The sequence below is a fragment of the Lactuca saligna genome, chromosome 5 (assembly GCF_052625555.1).
Source record: "Lactuca saligna cultivar CGN05327 chromosome 5, ASM5262555v1, whole genome shotgun sequence".
NCBI classification, from domain to species: Eukaryota; Viridiplantae; Streptophyta; class Magnoliopsida; order Asterales; family Asteraceae; genus Lactuca; species Lactuca saligna.
The window spans coordinates 172341602-172362330 of NC_136421.1; positions in this window are offsets into that span (position 1 = coordinate 172341602).

Below are 20729 nucleotides of genomic sequence, written 5' to 3' on the forward strand. Positions count from 1 at the left end.
GATCTGAACCAGATACGAACACAAATTCATCCTGTGGTAAAGTCCGAATAATAAATAATCTGAATCAGAAAACATCGAGTAATGCCAAAAATTTGATCCGTAGAGACCAAAAATAAGTGCCCCATTGCATCACCAAATAAATAATCGTCTTTAGATGTTTTCAAAAATCCAAATTCAATCTGTCATAAGAACCAAATAAGGATGATATTCTCTCCCTATTTTTTTATAACCAATGACCGGATATCAAAAATCAACAAATCATCAGATGGAGAGTGTCAGATACAAAGAGCTAAGAGAGCTCTCCCTAGATGTATGAATGGTCTCGATAAGACATGAGAAATATAGTAAATAGATACTCTGCGGTCATAAGACGGCGGGCGATATAGTTGCTGAATCTGCAAGAACAAATACCATTGAATGAAGAATCACTGCATGCAAAATATCTTTGTGGCGCTAAAAATATGCCAATTATCCAAACTGCGGTGCTGGAACTCTTGAAGCGGTCTTCAATAGAAAATAAAGTCCACATGCTCAAGATACGTGATTCGTCAACCAAAATATCAAGATCGATAAGTTATAAAATCCCATAAAGTGCAGAATGCAAAATAACTTTGTTGATCAATCGTCGTTGCGGTGCAAGCATCACAATGAATGATATGAAGTCCGACTGCGGTAGGAGTTTTCTTCCAAATAACCAACAAGAAATGAACCAATGTGACAATCCAAGGTTCGGTTGTGGCAAAACTTGGTGTAAAAAATAATTGTTTTTAATAAAAAATGGCTAAATAATTTGTGTTAAAAAATAATAATTGGCTGAATAAAAAAAATTTCGGTAAAAAAAATTGGTTGAAAAAAAATTAAATAAAAGGATGAAAAATAAAGTGTTTAAAAAATAAGAGGGTTTAATAAAAAGGAGGAGGGAGTGATGAGAGGGGAGGAAAAAAGGATGTCGCACCCAGTTCCTGGTATGTAGTTCATTGAGTATTTATTTTGCATTTTGGACTGAGTCTCAGCGAGTTATGGCCCAACTCGTCGAATAGTATTGGTTGGGACCTGCGGTTTAAGTGGCGGACTCGTCGTGTGGCAAGACTCGCTGAGTACGCTGTGGCTGGACAAAACCCTAATATGAGGGTTTGCACCCTATTTAAAGAACCTTATACAGCCTCCATCGCCCCCTATGCTCTAAGAACACCTCACATTAAACCCTAATTGTTTTTGGTGAAGATCTAAGGCCTCTTTGGTAGAGTTTGGTGGTTTGTGATCACAAGAAGGAACTAAAAGCTTGAAGAGCCAAAATCAAGGGATCTCGAGTTTGTGCTGCATTACAGTTCTTTGGAGGTAAAAAGTTTATACCTTTCTCATTCATGTTCTAGATCCCTTTTTGGAGTAAATTAGGGCTTTAAGGAGTCATTTTTGGTAACCAACTATGAATGCAATCATGGTTGAGGCTAAGAATCCAGATCCAAGGTCCTTAGGGGACTACAAGACATAAAGTGGCGTACTTTAAGGCCTTAGAAAGCCCCATACATTTAAGAGCTTCTTTTAGAGCCTTTTGTGCTTATTCTCCCATGCATGCACGTAACGTTTGTAACTTTATGTGCTAGATCGATCTTAGGAGCCTAGATGTACCATTTGGACAAGTGTTGTACATCAGAAATCGAGAAATAAGACTTGGACAACCTCGACTCGACGAGTTGTTCTTGGGACTCGATGAGTTCGAGGCCTGACTTCCCTTTTCTGTTAGGGTTCAAAGGAACCCAATTGAGTGTTAGAAGGGTTTAGAGGGTCCATGAGAGTGACCCAATGTATTGGACTTAGCCATAGACCTGGAATTCATAGGACTCAACGAGTGCATGAGCAGACTCGGCGAGTCCAAGGCAATCTCCCAACTTTTGAAGATGAACTCGATGAGTTATTCATACAACTCGGCGAGTCAAGGTCAAGACTGTTTAAAGGACGAGGATGAACTCACCGAGTTGTTCATATAGCTCGGCGATTCATATGAAGCTTCATTCGAGGTTGTTTTACAAGGAGAACTCGTTGAGTCATTCCTAAACTCGACGAGTAGAAGCGTGAAAAAACATAAATGAAGGGTAGGGACTCGACGAGTTGGAGGCCCAACTCGGCGAGTTAGGTCAACTGGAAGTTGACTTTGACTTTGACTTGGTCAGGGGTAAAATAGTCATTTTACCCTAAAAATAGTTATCAGTGTTTGACTAAGTGTTTATGGGAATTATATTCGGAGGATCATCGAAGCAGCGGTCGGACATCTGTCAATCAGCTTTTCAGTAATCAGCCTTATGAGGTTAGTTACATTCTAGTAGGGTAGGTCTACGGCACCAATACCGGCCAACCAGTAGGAGATTATGGGTGAGATAGTTATCTTTGTGATAATTGTCTGGTTAATATATATGTGCTGAATATGTGTTAGTAGTAGTAGGGCATGCTAGCCCTTGGTTACCGGTTGAAAGATACCGAAGGGGAGAGTAGCTCCCGATTATCGGTTGGAAGATACCGAAGGGGCGGACAAACTCACGTATATATAATTGTATGCTTATGATATGCCATTATGTGACTCAATATGCCTATGTATGTTATCATGAAACCAATATGTGATGACATGTAATATGTGATAGGGGAAGGGGTGAAATAGTCCCCACTTACCGGTTGAAAGATACCGAAGGGGAGGTTAGTTCCCGGATGCCAGTTGAAAGATACCGAAGGGGGATAGTAGCTCCCGGTTACCGGTTGAAAGATATCAAAGGAGAGGATAGTTTCCGGATATCGGTTGAAAGATACCGAAGGGGAGAGTAGCTCTCGGTTACCGGTTGAAAGATACCGAAGGAGAGGCTAGTTCCCAGATACCGGTTGAAAGATACCGAAGGGGAGAGTAGCTCTCGGTTAATGGTTGAAAGATACTGAAGGAGAGGATAGTTCTCGGATACCGGTTGAAAGATACCGAAGGGGAGAGTAGGTCTCGGTTACCGGTTGATAGATACCGAAGGGGAGGGTAGCTCCCGATTACCGGTTGAAAGATACTGATGACTATGTGCAATGGGTATGGTGGGGGAAGTCACTAAGCTTCGTGCTTACGGTTTCAGTTTTAGTTTCAAATACCTCTTCGTCTAAGGAGAAGGAGCCGGCAGTGTAGTAGCGCATCACACACACACACACATGTTTTCCGCATGGAGTTTCCTGGGAGTCTACTCTGAATTATTTTATTTTTGGACAAAATGGTTTTTTATGGTGACATGTTTTGGATTATTGACATCTTGATTGTGACATGAGATATCATTATGAATGTTTTTATACCAATGGTTTTTATGTTATAATCTAATTAAAAACGAAATTTTTGGCCTTAATTTTTGGGATGTTACAAAGGAGGGGAGGGGAAGGAAGAAGGAGGAGGAGGAACTGAAAGGAGGGAGGCTGAAGAGAAGGAGGAAGGTGGGATGGAAGGAGGTTGGTCGGAATTAAGAGGTAATGATTGTGGGTCTAGGAGGTGCTGATGGAGGGTGACTTCGGATGAAGTGGTTGCTGATGAGGGAATGGTGCTTGCAGTCGAGTCAAGCTACGGATGGAGATACCAAAGTCATGTAGGATGTGGTAGAGGCGAAGGAGGTGATGGTGGATGCGAGTTGTGGTTCAAGAGAAAGAAGCATGCAGTCCGAAGTTGCTGATCCGAGACTATGGACAAAAGGATGGATTGCAGTTCTGACTTTGGTAGCTCAGCAAGAAGGTGGATGCAGTCCATCAGTAGACATCCAAGGCTACGATCTACTAACTCCTCAGCAGACTTTGTTTTTTTTTTTTTTTTTTTTTGAGAAAAAGGAAGGGAATATTGTCTTGGAAGACAAATATGAGAAGTATGCAGGTGGTTTTTAGGGACAAAAGGTGATAGAATTTGTCATAGTCACATGGTTTTTACTTGGGAAGGCAAAAGTGAGTGGAGTACTCTTTACCCAAAAGATTAACAAGGACAATATGCTTTTATGAAAACGCAATATTACATCCAAACACTTCAAATTAAAGATTCATAGCACCTAAAGTGTGAAGAATAGGTGCTTCATACCTCAAGATGATGAAAGTTGATGAAAAAAAATCTTCAATAAAGAAATGCTTTTCTCCACTTTCTTCAAGAAAATAAGCCCATTATTTTGTTTCTTCTCATCCAAGAATAAAAAAACTCCCTAGAATACATCCTCAACAATTTGACACCACAAAAATAATTTCTTCTTCCATTTTTCTTCATTTCCTTAACATGAAAATACTAAGAATACCAAGAGCATAAATTTCTAGCACTGAATTTGTGTGAGCGTCAGCAACATAATTATTTTACTAAGTAATAATCACCCTAGAAAAATGGAAAACTCATCAAAAATTTCCGGTGTGAACCCAAAAATTCTTGCAAAAACATGAAAAACTTCAAGATAATCACTGAATGGGAGTCGTTCCCTTGAACTAGTCAATTAAACCTTCAAGGTATGACTCTGATACCAATTGTTGAACCCACTTTTATATCGAACAGTGGATGTGGAAGAAATAAATCTTGACATATAACGTGTGAAAATATATATCCATGAAGTACACTTGACGAGTAATTTTTAGATGACAAAAGATAAGAAGAGAAAGAGAGATAAAAGATATTATTTATGAAGATCATGGTGGGAGAGAGAAACTCACCCTTGGTGGGGACAACAAAAAAAGACATTGTTTCCATGATTTTGAGAAATTCTTGAAGATGATTAACAATACACTAAGGAGTGTTCATAACAAGATTTTGACAACCCATAGCTTCAAGAATCGAGAGTAGAATGAAATATAATCAATAATGTCAAATAGAAAGCAATTCACAATGATTTCAACCATTTCTCATCAATTGGTGAATTAATTCAAAAGAAGAGATTCAAACGCTTACCAAAATCAATTATTATACTCAATTGAGTCACAAAATCGTAGCCCTCCCCTCTTCTCCTTTCAGTCCGTTCTTTCTACTCCATTGCACTCATTTTTTCCTTTTCTCCTAGCACACATCGATCGTTGCATTTCGTATTTTCCTTCTTCTGTTGAATGTCGCAAGTCACAATACCCACCCAAAAACCAATCAACTTGTTGGGCAATTGAAGAATGCTGGTACGTTTAAACCAAAATAGACGATCCTATTATTGCACATTAAACTCGTGGATTAAGAGTATGGGAGTTATTTTTCAATTAAACCTCTCAAGTGTCATAGTTAAATCCCAAACACTCCTAAACCTAATTATTTAACTATTTTAGCTTCTTTTAATGACATAATTTCCCCTCAATTCCTATTAAGCCTTTTTAATGACTAGTAATGACCTTAATTTTACTACAGAATCACTAGATTAAATTATTTTCTCTTAATTATTCTATAATTCTTTTAGATATTAAAGAATGCCATTTTTATTTAATATATTTCAATTTAACATCATAAAACTAAAATCATTAGCATCAATAATTATTCGAGTAATGAAAGAGCTAACGTCGTTAACGGAAGGATTTTCGGTTCGTTACAATTCTCCCCTCCTTAGAATGATTTCGTCCTTATACCACTTAGGGTAATGAACCTTCACTCATTATTGGACTACCTAGGTCACTTATAACTCGTACTCATCCTCCCTTTAGAGCTTAATGATTTTGCCTCATTTATTTCCATGTTTCTTGGTCTCTCTCTAACCAAGATATCTACATCTATCCCATTGCGTGCATCAACTAGTCAACTCTTAAGTTGTCTATTAGCAATACATTTGGCTCTTAAACTACCTCAAGTGTCGAAACAACTAATTATCATCCAGGGAGAGGCTACTATTTTCACCTTTCAATGGTCTACAGTCATAAGTTCTTAACCATCTTTATAACAAGACAATTGTTCTCTTCCTTGATCCTTCCATTGCATGAGCCAAAGGGAAAACTCACACCTCCTCTTTGAACAATTGCTAACTAAAAAGTAAAAATAATGGAAATGAACCCTAGAGTTCTCTCATCATGAAGTAGACATACCCTTACATGAAACGCAGAACTTGCACACGCTTTTAGCATAGAGAATCTTTGTCTGACAAGTAGACAACCAAGACATATCAATGGCGACATCGCACGACTTGATCCTAATTGTAGTCTAAGTAAAAGGGGAAAAAGTGTGTCCAACCATCAAATAAGAAAACTCATCGTACATATCCCTAAACATGAAAACAAGATTCCGTTCAGCTATCACAATGTCTAACACAAAAATTCAGAAAAAAAATCTTAACTAACCCAAACAAGCATAGAGATCAGCAAATACAATGATCTACCACCGCTAGCATCAAATATAACTATGTATAACACAAAAACTCTTAGATGAAAAACGTTATATGAGTACCTATTCATCGTGTATGCCCTCCTCGACTATCATCTGAAATGCATGTGCTAGAGAATTTTCTTTCTCTGTCTTCTGATCTGAACCGCCTATAATGACTTTCAAATTCGGGAACCTCCTACTCATGTATCCCATATGCTTGCAATTATAGTAAAGAGGCTAGGTGTTGGTACACTCAAATATTTTGTGGCCCAATTTTCGACACCATCTGTAGTTGATAGTGGTGTTATTATAAGGAACCTTGTGAAAAGACTTACATTTCCCATAGAAACCCGAATTGTCTCCTTTCTCCTAAAAAATATCTTCTTCTTCTTGGAGGATTCAGAATGACCCTCTCTCCCCCTCTTCTATCCACATTTGATAATGATATGTCCCAGTGTAGCCAGATCCACCTCAATCCAAATAGCCTCATCCATGGCAGTTGCCAAAGTGGTGCGTTACCTCATAGTAGCCCGATACTCTGCCAGTAACCCCTCAACATAGTGCTCCACCAGCTTTTCCTTGGTGGGGCAGTAATTCTTCCCTAACTATAGTGTATCAAAGAACAATGAATTATATGTCGCAACAAACATGGTTGCTTTTTCCAGTGCAAGGAACTCTTTCTCGATCCTCCTCATCGAACCCAATGGACAAAAACGTTCCTGAAGCCTTTGGCTAAAGGCATCCGAGGTCATAAAACGAAGTGTAGCCTCAGGAACAACAGAATCCAATGCCTCCCACCACTGAACAACATCATTGTCTAACTTTAGTGTTGCACAACTAAGTTTATGTGACTCAGTGAAGGCACATGAATGGAAAATCCGCCTGATCTTGTGCAACTATTTCATGCACAATGTTAGGTCATCTCCTCTTTGAAGGGGTTTGCATTCCATGAATGCTTTGAACGAACAACCCCTCCCCTCGCCATGATCTCTAGTGGACTCCCTGCTCTGCTCCCACATAACTGAGTGGGTCTCAAGTATCACCTTGTATGGCTTCTCATTCTCCTCTTCTTCATCCTCCGAGGGTAAGAGACCAGTATCTTGCATATATTGATGCATCCACTCCATGGCTCGATTGTGTCTCTATAACTCAGCATCCAGTGCCTCAAGATGCTCCTATAGGTCAGCAATGATAGCAGCACTCACGGTGTTGTCTAGTTTCGTGGCAGATGGCCAGCAGGTGGGGTCTGAAAAAAATGGTAGTGTCTTTGGGGTATAGTTGACCTAGTCTCTGCCAGTATCCCCAACAGTAGCATCCTGATCATCGCACTACATGTTCCTATATAACAAAGAGTTTCAGGTATACAACAACTTCGGGAATGAAAATTTCAAAACATTACACATAACCATCATATATCTCTCTGTTACATACGCTCACCTATTAAGATCCTAAAGCACCTAATTGAGCCAGTCTACACTGTGAGTGTAAACATCAGCCTTTGTATTCAACTACCTCACAGCATGGCTCTGATACAAACGTGTAACACTATGGTTTTTCACCCAAAAAATTTCTTTTATTTTAAACCATTTTTATAGAAGAAAATGATAATTGAAGTCTTATTTAAAGTTGAAGGAAAACATCACCAATGTTACGTTTATTTTCGAAATATGTTCTTCAAAAATAAGGTTTTGTAATTCGAAAACATAACAATCCAAAGTAAGTGTAAAATGAAAACATCACATGAGTATCAAAATGGTATCATCTGAAATCATCTAATAACAACTACCCCAAAGATTCCCATCCTCACCAAGCCATCAAATATCATTCCACTTGTACCAATGCAGCCATAAAAACAACCAAGAACAAGTGTTAGCATCGGCACAGTGAGTCACAACAATTACATGTATAAGAAAGCAACATACATCATATATCATGTTCAATCACATAAACAATCCATATCACACAAACATCAAATAGATTATTAATATATTAATTATATATTCATCTAGAAATTTGGTCATCGTAGTAATTTATTGTTTATGTTCATCGATGTATTTAAGTTTTAATGTCTATCAACATCCAATGATTATAAATATTAATATATGATGTATATATTAATATGGACATTCTTTCTTTGCAGTAATTATTTATTTATTTCCATCGATATAATTAATATTAATGTCCCTCACTAAATGGGTCTAATCATCGCTAATTTCCCCCCGAAGTAAGATCCCATTTGCTACTAACATGATCTTCTGATCCAATGCAACAATGAGGCGTGACTCCCCAACCATAACATTGACCCTTGTTCTCCGTCTTTAGTACTCTGACATTGCACAATTGTAACCAATGTGTTGTCATTTAAGGGTAGTATCAACACCTCCATGAACATATCTACACCCAAACTTGATGTTTATACATGGTATCCAAGATCACCGACATGACTCCAGTCTCGTACACCTTAGTGTACTCGAACCATGCCTCGAAATGGTTTTCTAGAAATCCACTCGATGTCGTCTTTGATGAGATATTAAAACTCTTTGATCGATTAGATCTTTGCAATAGGTAGATAATGAAAGTAAAACAATGAAACAATACTCAAGAATGGATCTGAATGAGTCGAATGATTAGAACGTTCAATCCTCAGCAGAGCTTGATTAAAAACTTCCGCTATAGAGGATTTTAGGGTTACAAAAGAGATCTTCTAAATCACACGTAAAAAACGATCTATCAGTTATGAAAAAGATGCATGCAAGCATCTATTAATACACAAACCCTAACAAAACAAGATACGGATGGACAGGCCCATACCGTATACAAAATGGGCTAATAGACGAGCCCAAGACGCAACACCAAATACCCAACAATCTCCCCCTTTGCGTCAACAGGGGCGAGACCTCACTCCAGCTTGCTTACTCCTGCGGCACTGGCTTTCTTCACAGTCTTGAATAGGCAGGGAATGATAGCAAGACGTGTTTGTCGGAAGTGAATGTACCAATTGATCATATCGTTGAAGTACTTCTTATCACTCTCCGAGTTCTGTTTGCATCGATTGATGATACCCAGAACATGCTCCAAGTTGGAAGTGGTGTAAAGATGTTTGTCAGCGAAACCAAATAAGCATTTCTGACCTTCTGCCCTAGTGAACATGACTGATTTTTGTTTCGGATCAATCTTTCCCATCTTCATTCTGTTTATATCGCTTGCAGAACCAACTGGAGTGATGATGGGCTTCTTCCTGAGAACATTAGCAACCTCTTGCTCCATCTTAGCAATCTCCAAAATATAACACACCAACATTCTCTTGAAATGGTCTATAATCGGACCATATTCCACTTCATTAACAAGAAGAATGTTGTGCAAGACTATCCAGTCATGAGGGTTTAAGTTGGGAAGATCAGCCAGAGAGATGGAATGCTCAGTTTTGTCAGATCCCCTTAAGACCTTGAATCTGACATTGATGAAGTTGCCCTCCCGAACAGGTTTGAGAACCCGAACGTTGATGATCTTCTGTGTGCTCCACGTCTGATACTGAGGTTGAGCGGTCCTCAGATAATAGTCTACAAGCTCCCTATCAACCTTCGGGTGAGGATGAGGAACTTCAGCTATGTGGGCGAATGCATGGAAGATAAAAGATTTTCTTGTCAGGGGCATGTCAAATTGGGAATCGACCGAATTGACCCGGTCCAAGGAGATCACCGGTTCTAGCCAAAGAGTGCAGGGGAACTCAATGGCTTCTTTGACAAGCACTTCGAGAGTCCAAGGAGGAAATAGAGTTTTTCTGCTTTCAAGGAGATCATGAGCCTCCTTTATCTTCCTCTCCTTGGCTTCAGCCTCTCTAGCAATGCGAGCATTTTCATCAAGCTCCTTCTCTCTGGCATGTTTCCTCAATAAGCTGACAATCGGTTCTTGATCATCACTTTCATCACTGTCATCGATGATCTGTTTGTCTTTGCTTTGAGCATTCAAACCTGATGCAGGAACAGTTGTTGGTTTGGGTGCTTTCGGAGGGACAAGTGATGAAACTGGAAGTGATTGAGCTTTGGAAATCGGAGGGGGTTTTGATTGAGTTGTGGGCTTCCTTTCTCCCCCTTGTTTCGGATGTTCCTCCTACTCAGGAATCCCTTCAATGTAGCTAAGCAGGGCAAGAGCAGGAGCGAGCTTCTCTGCAAGAGTGCGCCTCACCAAATAGTTAAGAATCGGATCATGGGCTTCGATAATGTTGGACAGAGCTCCATGGACATCTGAAACATAACTTCGGACCACAGCTTTCACAGACCGAAGAGAATCGATCTCCTGCTCGGCTTGGGAGAGCTGATGAGTTGCAAGAGTAAGCTCGGAAGATTTACGAGCAAGCTCGTCCTTGGTAGCAGATTCGGCGGCAAGAGTGGCTTGAAAGGTAAGAAGACGATCCGCAACCGAAGATTGAAAAGACTGATTGTCTTCTTTGAGGTTCTGACGGAAGCTGGCAAATTGGTCTTTTTCGGTTTCGAAAGAATGGACCAGCTTCTCCACAATGGTGCGAATCTTCTTGGTATTTGTTTCTGATGCCTCCTGCAAAGACTCCAGCCAAATCTGGGCATCTTGAAATAGTTTTTTGACTTTTTCAGTCGCAGCAGCACTAGCCTTTGTTGATTTGTCAATAGCAGCAGCAGCTGAGCTAATGGAGGCTTCATGTGCTTTGGAGAGTGATTCCACCATCCCCTAAATGGAAGCCTCCGAAAAGTGAGATTTTGAGGAAGAGGAAGAAGCCACAAGATTATCAATCTTCTCGTGGAGTTCCTTGGTGTGCTTTTTGGTAACTAGAGCATCATCATCATCATCACCTTGGAGTTGGTAGGGGCTGTAGTAGATGGAATCAAAGACCATATCCTCCCTTCCCAAAAAGGTTTCGGTTTCAGCAGATGGAGTGGGAGATAAGGGTGTGGCTGATGGTTCGGTAGTGGAAGTGGGTTCGGGAACGGAAGTAGGTTCGGGTTGTGAAGTTTGAACCCCCGCATCAGATACGTTGGTTGGAATCTCACTGGTGGTGGTTTTAGTGGCTTCTGTGAAGATTGGTGGTGGTATGGAAGTAGTTGAGGGTGAAATGGTAGTAGAGGTAGTTATGGGGGGAATAGAAATAGGGTTAGATATGGAGGGAATGGAAATGGAGAAGGTTATGGTGGGGATGGAGGAGGTTATGGTGGGAATGGAGGAGGTGGAGATAGGAGAAGGGGAAGAATGTTTTGATGAAACTGGTACCTCATGAGCAGGCGAGTGAGGAGGAGTTTCGCCTCTAGCCGACTCGTCTGAGTCAGAGTGGTTATCTTCTGAATCGATGGATGAAGAAGAGAGAATAAGTTTCCTCTTCAGATGGGCTTTCTTCTTCGCTGGGGGGGAAAGATCTGTCTTTGAGGGTTTTCGCTTCTTAGGAGAAGGACCCTTTGCCCCCTTTGCTGCTTTCTTGATCTTCCCTTTCTCGGGTTTCTTCCCTCTAGCAGCTGGGTTATCTGCATCATTAATGGACTGAACCATTTCCGCATAAAGTTCCCGTGGATCCGAAGGATGAAAGTCCTTGTAGGCCTTCATTATAATGCTCTCCTTGGACACACCAGCAGACATAGAATCCGGAATGGATCCGACGAAGGAGAACTTGGTCGGATCAGTAACGATGATCTTGGTGGTGTGGAAGACACTGATGGATGAGAGGAGGGAATCTGCAACAGTTGGAACATGAAGTTTATCCATGGCCCACTTGGTGATTAGCATCCAAAATCTGGCATAGGACACTTCAGTGTGGCGAGAGGAGGAGGCTAGGCTCTGAATAAGTTGTTGCCAAAGAACCGAGCCGTAGTCGAGGTTGATGCCATGGTATAGACCATAGAGAATGGTCATGAACAATTTACTGGCCCCATCAGAACCAGAACTTCGCTCAGAGAGCCCTTTGAATAGAATGGTGAAGAAGCCATTCCATGGAGGAGGAAGACACGACTTCTTGAACTTGGTGACCGTTGTGAGAATCTCCGTGTAGCCCATGTTGTAGAACATAGAAAATAACTGTCCCACAGTGATGGAGTCGGGATTAACCCTAGATTCATCGACTTCAAAACCTAGGAGCCAGCAGAATCGTTGCTTGGAGATGGAGGTCTTGTGAGAGAGAAGGTCGAAGTAGATTCGATCCACTGATCTATCGTAATGAGCAGTGGAGAAGACCTGGGAAAGACATACCATGGGCACAATCTCGACCTTTGAAAGGGCTAGTACCAATGGAGAGTATTTGAGACACTCCACCAAGGGATACATATAATTCTCGTAGGCTTTAGGGTTTAAATCGATCACCAGACTTTGTTGAGCGCGAATAGGAAGAATGTTGGTGCAGGAAGAGGTTTCCTGAACAGAGGAAGAGTCTGCCATTGTTGAATATTGAAGATGATGAACAGTAGAGTATAAATCGCCTGATTTTGCTCGTTTAGTTTTTGATTGCCGTAAGTATGGAATGAAGCAGAAGTATTCCTTTTATACTGTGGGTAGAGGAAAGAGAAGAATCATCCCCCAAATCTTCTTTATACACGAAACAGTTTCGGATGTGACAGAAGCGCGACGGTTGGCACCCCTGATGATTACGCATGAGAGAGAAAAATTGTTTCATTTTGCACGCGTGCCCGTCAACTCACTATTGAAGCCATTACTCTGTCGGCTGAGTCAGCATCTTATTTGTTAAATAGCTGTCATCCAAACACAAGATCATGATGGAACCAAACAAGATGTTTGGAAAATCAAAGATTTTCGTGCATAGAGTGTCAAAGATAAGGAAATAAAGCAATATTTACGTGGGAATTTGTGATGTCGATATGGACACAAAATAGTTGATCTCGGGCACGAATCACTTTCTTCAAGGTCAAGAGAGACCTTAAAGTGTCTGTATGGATTCCCGTTGAATTACGATCAAACACTTATTAAGAAGTGTTGAAAGGCATCTTTTTATAAGGCTTAAAAGGGTGGCTTTTGCTTCAGTTTAGAATCCCGGACCTTGACATAAGACCAAGACTAAATGAAGTACCTGTGAGACCGAGGTGGTCTGTTGAACAAGTAGGTTGGAATTTGTATATAGTGACTTATTGAAGATGTGTGATGGTGAAATCTCAAAAAAAAAATTAAAACTGGATTCTAAGGGAAGAAATGTTATGGTAAAGAACAATTTCATAAGAATCTCACACCGAAAAGAGATTTTATGTTTACCGTCAATTCATGTTAGGTATTGAATTTTGGGTTTCACTAAGCACGTAGTGACACGGGGCTCAGATCATAAACACAGAGATTGTGTAACCATAAATCTCAGTGGTTAATTCTGAGAGTCTCAAGGGTTACGATATGGGACCGAAATATGATGGAGAAATATATTGAGGTGGTGAAGAGAAACTAGAGTACCTCTGCTGAAAATAGTGACCAAGCAGTAAAATCTTAACCCATATGAGAAAAGAGTAAGGTAGCTCAGGATTAGAATAAATGGAGCAGCCTTATTAGGAAGACAAGGTTTGTATATACCTAGTCATTAAGGCTTTTATTCAAAATCAGTTGAGGCTTTGGACAACATGCAGCAGCATGCTTCTATGGATGTTTAACTATTATAAAATGTGAGAACGAAACTTGTCCCATCGATATTTAAACAAGAAGGAAAGAAAAAGAAAAAATATTTTTAAAGATTTTAAGTTTTTGAAAAGAGAAAAAACAAACAGAATAAAATTAAAAAAAAAATTGAACCGAACTCGAAATGGATCGAACGCTCGGTTCATTTCGGTTCAAAAAAAATTTTGGATTTTTGGAAACAACTTTTTACAAAAGGATACAACCATAGACAACACCTTTTTGAGATTGAGCGAAAATATGTGAAATGGGACCGAACCCGAAATAGACCGAGCATTCGGTTCATTTCGGTTCCCATGTGAAACGAACCCGAAATAGACCGAGCGTTTGGTTCATTTCGCTTCCAACTTTTAACTTTGAGATGGTGTTTTTGGTACCGATTCTGATTCCATCATTCCTAGTCCTTGAAGGATCTTATTGAAACTTGCTTCAGGTAGGGCTTTGGTGAAAAAATCGGCCAGTTGATCAGTGGTTCGAACAAAGTGAATTTCGACATTTCCATCCTCCACATGATCCTTAATGAAGTGATACCTCAGTGCTATATGCTTGGTCTTAGAGTGTTGCATTGGGTTATGACAGATCCTAATTGCACTTTCTGAATCGCAATATAGTGGGATCTTTTTCATGTTGAGTCCATAATCTCTGAGCTGGCTTTGGATCCAAATGACTTGAGATGTACAAGAAGCTGCTGCGATGTACTCTGCTTCAGTTGTAGAAAGGGAAATGCATGTTTGCTTCTTTGACTGCCAGCTGACCAACTTCCCATCAAGGAATTGACAACCTCCTGTGGTGCTTTTCATATCTAAACCACATCCTCCAAGATCTGCATCTGAGAAGGCTTGAACAAAGAAGCCTGAGTTTGATGGATACCATAGACTGAGAGAGGTGGTTCGCTTCAGATACCTGAGTATGTTTTTCACTACAAGCATATGTGGTTCTCGAGGATTCTCCTGAAACCTAGTACAATAACGTACAGAAAACATGATATCAGGCCTGCTAGCAGTAAGATACATTAAGGACCCAATCATCTGGCGGTATAGCGTAATGTCAACTGCCGGTTTCTCCAGGGAAGGTGTGAGTTTGGTGCCGAATGCCATTGGAACTTTGACCTTTCAGTCTCCGATCATACCAAATTTGGCAAGAAGAGTTTTGGTGTATGCTTCCTGGTTGATAAAGATGCCTTCGGGTCCCTGTCTAATATTTAAACCAAGGAAAAAGTTAATCGGACCCATGGAGCTCATTTCAAATTTAGTCTCCATCAGCTTTCTGAATTCAACTGTTAAGTTGGGATTCGTTGAGCCAAAGATGATATCATCGACATAGATTTGTACAATCATAAGGTGGTTACCTTCCTTCTTACAAAAGAAGGTTGGGTCAACCGCTCCTTGTTTGAATTTGGACATCTTTAAAAACTTAGTTAGCGTTTCCTACCAGGCCCTAGGTGCTTGTTTCAGACCGTAAACTGCCTTGTCCAGAATATAGTAGTGATTTGGGAACTTCTCATTGACAAAACCAGGAGGTTGCTCCACGTAGAGCGTTTCTTCAAGTTCTCCATTCAGAAAAGCGCATTTTACGTCCATTTGGTAGACCTCGAAGTTTTTGTGTGCTGTATAGGCAAGAAATATTCGAACAGATTCCATCCTCGCAACTGGAGCGAAAGTCTCTTCGTAATCAATTCCTTCTTCTTGGCAGTATCCTTTCACCACTAAACGAGCTTTGTTCCTTATTACGTTGCCTTCCTTGTCCATTTTATTTCTAAAGACCCATTTGAGACCAACAACTGAGGCATCTTGAGGAGTTGGAATGAGACGCCAAACTTTATTTCTTTCGAACTCATTAAGTTCGTCTTGCACAGCTTGAACTCAATCAGAGTGATCATGAGCGGTGTTTAGTGTCTTTGGTTCAACCTTTGAGACGAAAGAGTTAAACATGCAAAACTCAACTTTGGAAAGTAAAGAAGTTTGTTTTGCCTTCAGTTGAGATCTAGTCAACGCCTTTTCAGAGACATCACCCACAACCTGTGAAACAGGATGATCTCTAGTCCATTTGACAAGAGGAGGGTAATTTTGATCATAGGAAGGATCCAATTCAGCATTCACCAATTCTTCCAATTCTGATTGACTATCTTCGTCATAAAATGTATCGGCATTCTCCCCCTCGAATGATGAGCTTTCTGGTGCACTAGGACTTCCTGGTGTAGTTATGCTCTCTGACGGTTTTGAGCTTTCGGTTGTTACAGTACTTTCTGGTGCTGTGGAGCGTTCGGGTGCTACAGTACCTTCGGGTGCTGTGGAGCGTTCGGGTGCTACAGTACCTTCGGGTGCTACAGTACCATCGGGTGTTGTGGAGCGTTCGGGTGCTACAGTACCTTCGGGTACAACAGGACTAGAGTGCTCCGCCTCAACTAGTAAGCTTGACTATTTTGAAGAGGAGGGATCCTCCCCCTCAACTGATGCATTGTGCTGAGAAGTGTTATTTGGAGCTGATTCTCCATCACCCAATCGTTTGGCAACTTCATCGACGATTTGCTTTAGATGGTTGATTTTTTTGTTTGCTTCCTTGGCTTCCAAGAGAGTAGCTTTCTCAGGTTCATCAAATAACTCCACAAACTGCTCAAACAAATTAGCAATCGAGGCCGTAACATGACCTGTTTGAGTGAAAATTTCTCCAATTGCTTCTTCAGTAGCCTTTATCCTTTTGACGAAGCTGTCATCGAAAGTCACATAATATGTCTCTTCAATCTTACTTGAACGCTTGTTTAAGACCCAATATACTTTTGAAGTTAGAGAGTATCCCAGAAAAATCCCTTCATCGGCTTTTACGTCGAACTTGTTACGATGTTCTTTAGAATTGAAGATAAAGCATCGTGAGCTGAACACCTGGAAGAATTTGACATTTGGTTTTCTGTTATTGATGATCTCATAAGGGGTGAGAGTGAAACACTTATTGAGATAGGACCTGTTCTGTGTAAAACAAGCTACAGAAATAGCATCAACCCAGAAATATAATGGTAAGGAAGCGAAACCTAACATGGTTCTTGCCGCCTCACACAAAGATCGGTTTCGTCTTTCGACAATTCCGTTTTGTTGAGGGGTGTAGGGAGCTGAGAAGTTGTGACTGGTTCCTTTTTCCGCTAGAAAGTCTTCAAATTCTTTATTTTTGAACTCCAGCCCATTGTCGCTTCTGATGTTGCGAACAACTTTCCTCAGCTGCACTTCAACTTGCTTGATAAACAGCTTCAGCTTGAGAGTTGCCTCAGATTTTTGCTTCAGAAAGAACACCCATGTAAAACGTGAAAAGTCATCGACAATAACAAGAATATACTTGCTACCGCCTATGCTTTCAATAGAAGATGGACCACACAAGTCAATGTGAATTAACTCAAGTGGTTCAACAACCTTTTTGTTTATGATGGATGAGTGACTTTGACGACTTTGCTTCCCCATTTCACACGCAGCACACAAATGTTCCCGATCAAACTTGAGCAATGGAAGACCCCTAACATGACCTCCTGTGACGAGTTTATTAATATCCTTGAAATTGAGATGGGAGAGCCTTCGGTGCCACAGCCAGCTTTCATCAGAATGTGCTTTGGATAACAGACAAGTAGCTGGGTTTCCTTTGATAGGTTTGAAATTGAGAGGAAACATTTTGTCTTTGCGCTCCGATTTGAGAATTACCCTTTTTGTCTTCTTCTCTATTATTTCCTAACCCTCATCATCAAATGAAACTTTAAGACCGGTACCTCCAACAAGCTGAGACACACTGATGAGATTGTGTTGTAGTCCTTCAACGTATGCAACTTTTCTAATTGTGAAGTCTCCATTCATTATCATCCCATAACCTTTAATCATGCCATACGAGTTGTTCCCAAACTTGACATTTCCACCATTTGAAAGAGATCGAAATTCCCTCATCTCTTCTTTCCTTCCTGTCATGTGACGCGAGCAGCCACTATCAATATACCATTCTTCGTCGAATTGCTCATCACTGATAACCTGCAAAAATTAAGCAGATTTAGGAACCCAAAGTTTCTTGGGTCCACGTGAGCCTTTCACAGGAGCAGGAATAGTGAGAGAAATATCAACAAAATATGTTCTTTTTATTAATGTTGTTTCATTTTTCTTCTGAATGGTGTAAACTTTAATTATTGGGATTTGTTGCAGTTGGTTTGAATTCAGGTTCAGGTGTTTGGACTTTGGAATTCTTTTGATCACTCTTGACCGAGGAAACCTTCGATTTTCCTTTCAAATCTGTTGGAGATTTTGGATTTTGAGTTTGAACAGAATTGGATTCAGAATGGGGTTGAGAAGAATTAGAATGAGAGAATTTAGATTGAGAAGTTTGCTTGACTTGATATTCTAGGTGACCCTTTTGTTGGTGGTCATGGGAGAGACCGAACCTTGAACCTTGGTAACCTGTGCTCTCAGAAACGAACCTGTGCTTTCGGTTGCTTGTGTGCTCTGAGCCGAACCTATGCTTTCGGTAGTTTGTGTGCTCTGAAGCGAACCTATGCTTTCGGTTGCTTGTGTGCTCTGAACCGAACCTATGCTTTCGGTTGCTTGTGTGCTCTGAGCCGAACCTATGCTTTCGGTTGTTAATACCTTCTTGCGGTCTGACTTCCCTTTTCTCTGACTTCCTGTTATGATCAGAAAAACGATCGTTTTGAGATTGCCAGAACTGTTTTCGCTCTGAGAGATTCTTCTTGTATCTCAGATTCCTCTGTTGCTTTTGGTTTTTCACCTGTTTGGGTTGCCTATGAATATTCGCCTTTTGTTTTGTCTTTTGAACAACAGGTTCGCTTGTTGTAGATGAGGCTTCGGTTGTGGGGGTGACTTCATCTAATGGGATTTCTTTAGTGCCACTAGTACTTGGCACGTCAAAGTTATCAGGCTTGTTCAGCGGCTCTGGAATATATCTTCCTGTTGTTTTCCAGGATGTTCGCTCTAATAAACCAACTGTTTCATCAGCATTGTCGATAGGGGCGGACCAGAAGAACTCATCACAACCATCAGCATTATCTTCGTTTACAATGGTTGTGAGGTCGGCTGTCTGATGTTCGGTTACACCTATAACCTTATACACCTGATTTGGAGTTGTCCTTACCTTTTGGTATACAACAGCCTTTTCTTCAAGGATCGGGGACTTTTGTTGGGACAGACGAGCAAACTCCACAGAATTTTCGGAAATAAGATTTTTGTGGTTTTCGGGTTCGCTCTTGACAAACTCAGAACAGTCAACTTCATCCTCTACAGAAATTTCACTCATATCATCATCCTCATTAAGCTCAAATGCATTTTCAACATTAATTTTATTTTCTGAGCTCAAATTGGCATTCAATGAGTCAAACTTTTGTATGGTTTCGGTCCTTAGATTCAGTTTATCATTTTCATCCAAAAGATTTTTCAGCATGTCCTTATGGTCCTTGGACTTTATGAAAGATTCGATTTTGTCTAGGCCATACATATAAGTCGGATTTACATCCTCAGACGAAAGTACACTTTCGCAATTGTATGCTTCAGCGTCGATTTCATCTTCTTGAAACTCAAGGAAGGGCAAAATCATGCGATGAATTTTCTATCCTATTTCGCAGTTAAGATGAAGTTGAGTAATGTTAGAATAAAGACGCTTAGCAATCAAACAAAACACATTTCTTTGTTTCAAAAGTTTTAAATTGTCTCTTTGCAAATAAATGTTTTCGTCTTTGGATTTGATCAGCTCCGACTCCTTCAGCTCTATCCACATCATCCGTTCATCACTCTTTGAAGACACCCTACTTATTTGGTCAGTTAGGTTAGAATTGGTGACCCGTGTTTGAGTTAAACTGCTATGTAGATGAGAGATTCTTGAATTTACATTTTTTAATTCTTTTTCATATGAGTTTTGTGGGACTTTGAATGAAACAAAAATAGATTGTACCTTTTTGATTAATTCATCAAGCTCATTAAACTACACGCTGAGAGGTTTTGCTGTGAAACACAAGTCCTCTCGCTCCTTCGTGTCTCTATTCCCACTGTCTGTGTTGTATCCCCTCATTTGAGATACATTCGACACCATCAAGCACTTTCCACCACTTCCTTCATCTTTCGCAACATAAGCCTTTCCATGAGATTGCTTCCTGACTTCATCATCCTCAGAGTCGGTTGACCAGACCTCCACGCCACCGAACTCATCATCCGCTACCGAACCCTGTACAATTAAAGCATTCATTGAAGGGTTAGTGATAGTTTTCTTTCTCTTTATCTCTTCCAGCTTTTTCATTAACACAGCTTCTTCATCTTTCTCCTCATCCTTTTCTGTCATCTTCTTTAGGACACAGTCTTTGGCATAGTGGTTCTTTCCTCCATAATAGTAGTAGTTCACTCCCGAATCTCCTTCAGCTTTCGGTTCTTTCTTTGGTTCTTCTGCCTTCGGTTCTCCCTGACCTTTTCAGAAATATAACTTCCCTGCCAATTTCGGTTCTTATTGGTAGGGAATCTTTTCTTGATGAACCTCTTCGGGTTTGACACCATCATTTCATAGTCTTCAGAGGAAAGGTCATAATCTTCTAAGTTAAGGTCTTCATCTTCCACCACACCTTTTCTTTTGGACAGAAGGGCCAATGATCCCAAGCTCGAAACCACATTTTTCTCTTGCAAGACAATCTTTTCTTGGGATTTCAAAATCCCTACCAGCTTTTCCAATGAGTAAGATTTGAATTGCTCATGTGCTTTAACAGTGGACACAACTGCTCTCCACTCAGATCTAAGACCGTTTAAAAACGTAACCTTTTGTTCAATCAGCTTCCTTTCACTATCGTGTTTAATCA